Source organism: Piliocolobus tephrosceles, chromosome 6 (assembly GCF_002776525.5).
Source record: "Piliocolobus tephrosceles isolate RC106 chromosome 6, ASM277652v3, whole genome shotgun sequence".
NCBI classification, from domain to species: domain Eukaryota; kingdom Metazoa; phylum Chordata; class Mammalia; order Primates; family Cercopithecidae; genus Piliocolobus; species Piliocolobus tephrosceles.
In genome coordinates this window covers 75422504-75432606 of record NC_045439.1, presented here as the reverse complement: position 1 = coordinate 75432606, position 10103 = coordinate 75422504, and the positions used below count along the sequence as shown (strand labels likewise).

At 45.0% G+C, this 10103-nt stretch overlaps 1 protein-coding gene and 1 pseudogene across 3 annotated transcripts in view; one reads left to right on the top strand and one right to left on the bottom strand.

Moving 5' to 3' along the window:
- Positions 1 to 10103, bottom strand: part of GNB5 (G protein subunit beta 5) — a 55744-nt gene that overhangs the window by 35624 nt on the left and 10017 nt on the right. The window contains exon 1 of one of the 3 annotated variants that reach the window (XM_023227185.1): positions 5949 to 6025. The exons of the other annotated variants lie outside the window; for them this stretch is intronic. The gene's annotated coding sequence lies outside the window, so the exon portion shown is untranslated. Of the gene's footprint in view, positions 1 to 5948; positions 6026 to 10103 lie in introns of those variants that run through there. 3 annotated transcript variants of the gene reach the window in all.
- LOC111552766 lies at positions 7880 to 9584 on the top strand (annotated as a pseudogene).

Sequence of the window (10103 nt, the reverse complement as noted above, 5' to 3'; positions counted from 1 at the left end):
TTTTTTTTTTTTTTTTTTTTTTTGAGACGGAGTCTTGCTCTGTCGCCTAGGCTGGAGTGCAGTGGCGGGATCTCAGCTCACTGCAAGCTCCGCCTCCCGGGTTCACGCCATTCTCCTGCCTCAGCCTCCCGAGTAGCTGGGACTACAGGCGCCCGCCACCTCGCCCGGCTAGTTTTTTTGTATTTTTTAGTAGAGACGGGGTTTCACCGTGTTAGCCAGGATGGTCTCGATCTCCTGACCTCGTGATTCGCCCGTCTTGGCCTCCCAAAGTGCTGGGATTACAGGCTTGAGCCACCGCGCCCGGCCCATTAGTTGGCTTTCTAAGGAGGAGCTTTGCCTCCTCTCCCAGTTATTTATTTATTCATTGATTTATATTAGTAGAGATTCATGGGTTCTTACTTTATTCAAGAGGTTGTAATCCATTACTAATACTATTGACCTTGATCTTCAAATTGTCCCAGGTGATGGGGAGCCCCATCAAGCAGGTTCCCGTGACCTTCTGACATGTCCCCCTCATACTCTGAGCACTTCTCATTCCAAGCTTCCATTGTTCCTTCCCTGTCCTTGCCCTAAAATCAGCTGCTTCTCCAAGAAGTTTTAGTTCCTTTAAGGAACTAAAGTTGCCTCGTTTCTTTGTGATAAAAGAGCAAAGTTGCACATGGGCTAAAAGTCTTTGTGAAAATCCAAACTGTAAAAATACTTGCTAAACTAGGCCAGGCGCAGTGGCTCACACCTGTAATCCCAGCACTTTGGGAGGCCAAGGTAGGTGGATTGCTTGAGCTCAGGAGTCTGAGATCAGCCTGCGCAACATGGTGAAACCCTGTCTCTACCAAAAATACAAAAACTTGGCTGGGTGTGGTGGCACATGTCTGTCATCCCAGCTACTTGGGAGGCCGAGGTGGGAGAATTGCCTGAGCCCGGGGGCAGAGGTCACAGTGGGCAGAGGTCGTAGTGAGCCAAGATTGTGCCATGCACTTCAGCCTGGTTGACAGAGCCAGACCTTGTCTGAACAAACAAACAAAAAACCCAAAAATCTTGCTAAACTCTAAAGTGCTACATGAATGTTCAATTATTATGCCATTGCTTCTGCTAAAACATTGCATTATTTACTGCCACAAAACAGCATATTCGTCTTTTACAGATATGTTCTTTACAAAATACATCAAATGAAGTTTAAAAACAGATTGAATTTTCCAAATTCTTATAGTTATAGGACTTTTTCTTTTTCTGAGACGGAGTCTCGCTCTGTCACCCAGGGTGGAGTGCAGTGGCGTGATCTCGGCTCACTGCAACCTCTACCTCCCGGGTTCAAGCGATTCTCCTGCCTCAGCCTCCTGAGTAGTTGGGATTACAGGCACGTACCGCCATGCCCAGCTAATTTTTGTATTTTTAGTAGAGACGGGTTTCACCATGTTGGCCAGGATGGTCTCAATCATCTGACCTCGTGATCCGCCCACTTTGGCCTCCCAAAGTGCTGGGATTACAGGAGTGATCCACCGCACACGGCCATATAGGCCTTTTATATAAGGCTCTATCGGCCCAGAGTTGTGAGCATATTTAATTTAGTATTGTACTTTGAAATTTTATATCAATATTATTGCTGCTTCCCCCAATTCAGCATTAGGACAGCCATAATTTTTTGATAATTTCCCTTTTAATAAAAAAGATGATTCACCCCACCAAAATAGGGCCCTCCTTACATAATGTGAATTTGAATAGATCCCAACTATTAATTATTTTTTCTCACTACATCTTTTTTCTTCCCACATGTAGATCACTGCCAACCCACTCCATCCTGTTTCTATCTGCCGAATTTTGCATCCACGGAATTAAAAACAATTTTTTAAATTAAATATTAGGAAGTTTAAAAAAAAAGACCTAGAAATGAGCTGAATATGTGCTGGGTATTATTTGTGCGAGCTTGGTTCAGGGAAGGTGTGGTTTCTCCTTTGCCTTCTGGAGGATCATTCCTCCAGGATTTAATTTTCTTTTTAATGTTGAATATAACCAGTTGGTTTCTATAATAAGAATTTGCTAGAATATAATGGCAACCTGTTAAGAGATTCCACTAGCTCCAGGAAGACAGAAGTGCTGTCTTGTTTGATCTTCAGAGGCAAAACTGGAGCAAAGCAGTTAAAAATCCAGGCTCTGGATGTGGGGGCCTGGGTCAAAGCCTGGCTCTGCCACACACCAGCTGCACAACCTTGAGGAAATACTTTCTCGCCACCTCTCTTCCCCTGTGGGGTTGTGGGGACAACTATTCAAGCCTGGCACAAAGGGAACACTTGATAAGGGTTGGCTATGACATTCTCCAGCTCGGCCTACAGTGAGTACCCAGTAATATTTACTGAAGGAATAAACGAAATGCTTAGTATTTATTCAATTTCAATCAATGGCAGCAATCCTAAGCAGCAGTTTTTGGTGGGCCAACAAAACAATCAAGCCTCTTTCCCTTCTTTTTCTGTACCTCTCCCTATCCCTAATCCATCATCCCTACTTCAGCTGTCAAGCAACTCACCACTTTAACAGGGCACGCTCACTAGCACTGGGAGTGGGAGGCACACACATGGTTTCAGACCTATTTTCTGATCCAGGAGCTCACCAGCCTTTTGTTTTTAAAAAAGTTCCTTTTTTTCTTTTCCCCCTCCTGGCCCTATCCTGTTCCCTGAGCAACTTGGATTTGGTCGTTACCATGCACAAACCCTTATGCCATTTAGATACAGCTCAAACTCTTTCCTAGTTCATTCCAGTTCAAAAAATGATCTGTGCCAGCCTCTGGAACCACCCAGGTGTATGAGAGTCAGTCCCTGCCCTCACTGGAGTTCAGAGTCAAGGGAAGAGATGGAGCCATAACGATGATTTCCACACAATGTGGGACTTGCTAAGCAAGATGTGTGGACACAGGAAGCTTCTGTCCCAGAGGATGGGGCACTGCACTGGGCCTTTTGGGGTGGCATCTGAGCGCAGGTGAAAGGATAAAAAGGTGAGTCAGATGAGAGGAGGTCCTAGGTGGGTACACTAAGCTGAGGAAATGGCAAAAGCAAAGGCCCAACAATAACACTGATGTAAAATTTTTTACATCAATATCTTTTAGGGGTGGAATAAACAACTTGATTGCAGAGATAGGGGTAGGTGCAGGCAAGTAATGGCGCTGTAACCCCATGACAGAGCTCATTTATCCCACGGTGACAGCAGCCTGCTGTCATCAGAGGAGTGGCGTGGTCGGATCTGCCTTCTCATGACTATCTGCGGCTGCAGCGCTGGAGGACAGCGTTGGCGGAGACACCACTGGAGGAGGGAAACCGGGGAAGAGACTCCCCTTCTTTGACAGGCCCCTCTGCGGCGGACACACCTTCTGCTGCACTGCCCTTCGCTGTAGTCCCTCCAAGGTCAGACTGGAACAGCCCAGAAACTGCTCCCTGTACCTGGATGTTCTCCTTCCCATGTCCAGGGAGAGGACGCCTGCCTCTGTGGCCTCCAAGCTTGGTTGGGTTCCATGAAGCCTGAGAGGCTGAATATTCTGGACGCCAGTCCAGACCAAGGAATCAGAATCCAAGTCCTGGGAGGAACTCAAGAGGAAGTGTAGGCCAGTGAATGTTTGCTGCTTGAATGATGGTTCCAGAATCTCTGCCATGTGCCAAGAACTGTGCCAAGTGCTTGGGTACAGAAAAGAGTAACCAGTCTCTGCTCTTACTGAGCTCACAGTCTGGAGGGGGCAGACCTAGGTCAGCACCCAGGTAACAACTACAGTGCAGTGTGATGGTGGCTGACAGAGGCTGTCACCCAGGGTCAGGGAGCCAGAGGGGAACAGGGCTGACTCTGCTGGCAGGCGTGGTCATTAGAGGCGATGTCACTGAAGCCTAGTTAGGAGGATGCATAGGAGTTGGGGTGGAAAAGGGTAGGTGGGAAATTAGCTTCTTTTTTTTTTTTCTTTTTCTGGGGGGGGTGGGGGATGGAGTCTCGCTCTGTTGCCCAGGCTGGAGTGCAATGGAGTGATCTTGGCTCACTGCAACCTCTGCCTCCTGGGTTCAAGCAATTCTCCTGTCTCAGCCTCCCGAGTAGCTGGGATTCCAGGCCCATGCCACCACACCTGGCTAATTTTTGTATTTTTAGCAGAGATGCAGTTTCACCATGTTGGCCAGGCTGGTCTCGAACTCCTGACCTCAGGAGATCCACCTGCCTCTGCCTCCCAAAGTGTTGGGATTACAGGCATGAGCCACTGAGCCTGGCTGGGAAATCAGCTTCTTAATGTCTACATTTGTTGCTGTTTTTTAGGAAAATGGCAGATAATGACCCAATTCATGGGAGTGTTCTGAGGTTCAACTGAGAAGGCAAATTAAAGTGCCTAACAGGCAGCTGGCAGGCCAGGAGTGGCAAATCTAGAGTTGGTGTACTGGGAACTGAGAACTAGAAGACTGGAAACAACATGACCCGGAGAAAAAGGGGGCTTTTGAAATGGCAGACTCATGAAAACTAGAGCTCATGTTTAGAATAGCAGAGAATGGGTGAGTGAAAAGAGGGCTTGTGAATGAAGAGATGGTTTTGTCTTGATTGCCTTTTATAGAATTATGGAAGTAAATGTATATTCATTGAAAATTATCAGAAAATAAAAATATATGGTCACTTAGAATTCTGCTTAGCCCGACCATTCTTATCATTTGGTGTGTACCCTTCCAGTCTTTCCTCCACATATGTGCACACACATATATATGTGTGTAAGCAGAAAACATGCCACATAAAATCTGGGGGACTACAGGCATGGGATTACAGGCGTGAGCCACCACACCCAGCCTATCTATCATTTTTAGTGACTGTATTACACTCCACTCCACTGTATACACATACTATAATCTCTGACTTTCCTGCTGGCGGACACTTACTTTGACCCAGGGCTACCATGATACCCTTGTACTGTATTATCTCCTTAGATAAATTCCAAATCACTGAATTGCTGAGTCAAAGGGAAAGCATATTTTTTAAGGCTTTTGATGTATGTTACCAATATCCACCACTGATTGTGTGTCTCCTGGGTGACGGGCGCTGGGCTGAGCGATTTACACAACAGCCTGAGGACAAAGGCTTTATCTCCATCTCCACAGATGAGGAGCCTGGAGCTCAGAGAGGCTAAGGACCTCACGCACACATACTTGGATCCCTAAGAACATTTACATATCTTCAATAATGGGTGAACCTGTGGGCAGGTGGTTCTCATTATCTAGAAAATCGAGGAGTAGGTGAGGCATTGACAATGGTTTCTTAGTCCAGGAGACATCCTAACTTTGGATCCTCCATGCCTCTGTTTTTTTTTTTTTTTTTTTTTTTGAGACAGAGTCTCACTCTGTTGCCCAGGGCTGGAGTGCAGTGGTGTGATCTTGGCTCATTGCAACCTCCACCTCCCAGGTTCAAGAAATTCTCATGTCTCAGCCTCTCAAGCAGCTGGGATTACAGGCCTGCGCCACCACGCCTGGCTAATTTTTGTATTTTTTTTTTAGTAGAGATGGGGGTTTCACCATGTTGCCCAGGTTGGTCTCGAACTCCTGGCCTCAAGTGATCCACCCGCCTCGGCCTCCCAAAGGGCTGGGATTACAGGTGTGAGCCACCGTGCCTGGCCACACCACTTTGATGTAGCCAGATCAATGGGTCACAGAGCTAGAGATCCTAGATTAGGAGTGAAGAAACCTGCCTGGGTCTTGGTTTGGATGCCACTTGGCTGGAAGAATCATGGAAAGTGAGACACAGAAGAGACCTGAATGACTCAACAAGCAAGGACAGAGCACCTTTCACAGGCTGGTCCTGTGCTGTGCGCCAGGCGGAACATGATGGACGGCTCCCAGCTGGATGGAACTTGGAGTTGGGTAACTATGTGGAGCGGTAGTCTTCAAGCTCCCATTTTACTTGTACGAGTCTCCCCCAACCGCCTCTGCTTTGGCTCATAGACAAAATCTTACCAGAAGTCCAATATGGAAAACAGATGAAGGTAGAACTGAGCTGGTGAACAGTGGAGGGAGGGTGACGGCCAGACACAAAGGCACGTCTACCCCTAAGTTCCAAATATCACGTCTACCGCTGGAGTCCAAACAGCAAGCGTGAAGGCCAGTGAGCTACACCAAGCCCCCTCGCTTCTCAGAAAAGGAAAACGGGGCCTGAGGGAAGAGCACAGTTAACAAACAAAAGGTGAACACATGTCTCCTCTGAGCCTGCACCCTGCTCTGTAAAATGAGGGTATTAGAGTGTATCTCACAGGGCCTTGGAAATATGATACAATTCTGGCCAAATCTTAACTTTTCATCAAGATGTGACTTACTCTCAACTTTCAGGGAATAGTTTTGTTATTTATTTTATAATCTGTGCATACATGAACTGAAAGCAAAAGATATGGTGTGCAGCTCAATACACAAGAATTCAAACCATGTAAATTTATAAAGCGAAAATTCACAACAGGGTCCTTCTCATTACATCATAAGGCAATGGGGAAAAAAAAAAAGGAACCAAAGCATGAACAAGCTCTAAAATGTCCCTGAAAATGAATACTCTGAAACTGATTGTAAAGAAAACAAGTGAGATGTCTTAAACAGGAAGACAAAACTATTCAAAAAATGATCTGGAATCACTTTCAAATTTGCACTAACATATACAGTCTTTTCATGGCACCTTTTGGTAGATTAAAGGAATCAAGGAAAAAAAAATTAATGCTAATTAAAAAAACTCCTGTAGTCTGATTCTGTGCCAAAGAAGAATGGGATAGGATGGATACAAAACCCTCAAATAGGCTGATCCGAGTGCAATGGTGTTTACTACTAATTAATTACAACCAGTTACAGATTTCTTTGTTCCTTCTCCACTCCCTCTGCTTCACTTGACTAGCCTTAAAAAACAAAACCAAAAAAAAAAAAAAACCACAAGGCAGGCCAAGATGGCTGATTAGAAGCAGCTGCGATCTGCAGTGCTCATGGAGAGTGGAATGGCGAGTGAATCCTACACCTTCGACTGAGGTATCCAGGTTCTTGCACTGGGACTGACTAGCCAGTCGGGGCGACTCATGGAGAACAAGGAAAAACAGGGTGGGGCAATGGCCACATGTTCTCACCTATAAGTGGGAGCTGAACGATGAGAACACATGGACACATCGGGGGAACAACACACACTGGGGCCTGTCAGGGGCATAGCAGGAGGGACAGCATCAGGAAGAATAGCTAATAGATGCTGGGCTTCATACTTAGGTGATGGGTTGATCTGTGCAGCAAACCACATGACACATGTTTACCTATGTAACAAAACTTCATATCCTGCACATGTACCCTGGAACTTAAAAGCTGAAGAAAGAAAAAACAAACAAACAAAAAAACCCCTCTCAAACACCTGTATGGAAGGAAAACATTTACAGTCACATTTATCTCATTTGTATTTGTCAGAGATTTGTGAATTGCCTTAAAAAAATTCATGAGGCTGGGCGCAGTGGCTCATGCCTGTAATCCCAGCACTTTGAGAGGCTAAGGCAAGCAGATCACCTGAGGTCAGGAGTTTGAGACCAGCCTGGCCAACATGGTTAAAATATATATATAAAAAAAAATTAGCCAGCCTTGGTGGTACGCGCCTATAATCCCAGCTACTCCGGAGGCTGAGGCAAGAGATCACGCTACTGGACTCCAGCCTAGGCAATAAAGTGAGACTCTATCTCCAAAAAAAAATTAATGAGCCACAAAAAATTCTACCCTGAATTCCCTAATGAAAAGTTTGGAGACACGCGGTGCCGCGGGGCAGGGGGAGACGCACAGGGAGGGGACACGGGCTCATTGCTGTGTGTGCCCTGCACTCTGTCCCTCACTTGCCGCAGATGACCTGTCTCGCCGCACGCACACCCTGCCACCGCCCCGCAGAAATGCTTTGGTTACCCACAGTCCTTCGCCAGATGAGACCGATGTCCAGGGTACTGGCTCCTCATCTCACTTGGGCTTATGCCAAAGATGTAAAATTTGGTGCAGATGCCCAAGCCTTAATGCTTCAAGGTGTAGACCTTTTAGCCGATGCTGTGGCCATTACAATGGGTCCAAAGGGAAGAACAGTGATTACTGAGCAGAGCTGGGGAAGTTCCATAGTAACAAAAGATGGTGTGACTGTTGCAAAGTCAATTGACTTAAAGGATAAATATAAAAACATTGGAGGTAAACTTGTTCAAGATGTCGCCAATAACAAAAATGAAGAGGCTGGGGATGGCACTACCACTGCTACTGTACTGGCATGCTCTATGGCCAAGGAAGGCTTCGAGAAGATTAGCAAAGGTGCTAATCCAGTGGTAAACACGAGAGGTGTGATGTTAGCTGTTGATGCGGTACTTGTTGAACTTAAAAGCAGTCTAAACCTGTGACCACCCCTGAAGAAATTGCATAAGTTGCTACGATTTCTGCAAACTGAGACAAAGAAATTGGCAATATCATCTCTGATGCAATGAAAAAGGTTGGAAGAAAGGGTGTCATCACAGTAAAGGACGGAAAAACACTGAATGATTAATTAGAAATTATTGAAGGCACGAAGTTTGATTGAGGCTATAATTCTCCATACTTTATCAATATATCAAAAGGTCAGAAATGTGAATTCCAGGATGCCTATGTTCTGTTGAGTGAAAAGAAAATTTCTAGTGTCCAGTCCATTGTACCTGCTCTTGTGCCGAAGATCATCGTAAGCCTTTGGTCATAATCGCTGAAGACGTTGATGGAGAAGCTCTAAGTACACTCGTCTTGAATAGGCTAAAGGTTGGTCTTCAGGTTGTGGCAGTCAAGGCTCCAGGGTTTGGTGACTATAGAAAGAACCAGCTCAAAGATACGGCTATTGCTACTGGTGGTGCAGTGTTTGGAGAAGAGGGGTTGACTCTAAATCTTGAAGACGTTCAGCCTCATGACTTAGGAAAAGTTGGAGAGGTCATTGTGACCAAAGACAATGCCATGCTCTTAAAAGGAAAAGGTGACAAGGCTCAAATTGAAAAATGTATTCAAGAAATCATTGAGCAGTTAGATGTCACAACTAGTGAATATGAAAAGGAAAAACTGAATGAATGGCTGGCAAAACTTTCAGATAGAGTAGCTGTGCTGAAGGTTGGTGGGACAAGTGATGTTGAAGTAAATGAAAAGAAAGACAGAGTTACAGATGCCCTTAATGCTACAAGAGCTGCTGTTGAAGAAGGCGTTGTTTTGGGAGGGGGCTGTGCCCTGCTTCGATGCATTCCAGCCTTGGACTCATTGACTCCAGCTAATGAAGATCAAAAAATTGGTATAGAAATTGTTAAAAGAACACTCAAAATTCCGGCAACGACCATTGCTAAGAATGCAGGTGTTGAAGGATCTTTGATAGTTGAGAAAATTATGCAAAGTTCCTCAGAAGTTGGTTATGATGCTATGGTTGGAGATTTTGTGAATATGGTGGATGGACCCATTATTGACCCAACAAAGGTTGTGAAAACTGCTTTATCGGATGCTGCTGGTATGGCCTCTCTGTTAGCTACAGCAGAAGTTGTAGACACAGAAATTTCTAAAGAAGAGAAGGACCCTGGAGTGGGTGCAATGGGTGGTATGGGAGGTGGCATGTTCTAACTCCTAGACTAGTGCTTTACCTTTATTAATGTTCTAACTCCTAGACTAGTGCTTTATCTTTATTAATGAACTGTGACAGGAAGCCCAAGGCAGTGTTCCTCACCAATAACTTCAGAGAAGTCAGTTGGAGAAACTGAAGAAAAAGGCTGGCTGAAAATCACTATAACCGTCAGTTACTGGTTTCAGTTGACAAAATATATAATGGTTTACTGCTGTCACTGTCTATGCCTACAGATAATTTATTTTGCATTTTTGAATAAAAAACATTTGTACATTCCTGATACTGGGTACGAGAGCCATGTGCCAATGTACTGCTTTCAACTTAAATCACTGAGGCATTTTTACTACTATTCTGTTAAAATCAGAATTTTAGTGCTTGCCACCACCAGATGAGGAGCAGCCTTTCTGGGGAGAGTGAGAATAATTGTGTACAAAGTAGAGAAATATCCAATTATGTGACAACCCTTCTGTAATAAAAAAATTGTTTAAAGTTAAATAAAAGGTTTGGAGAATTAAGTT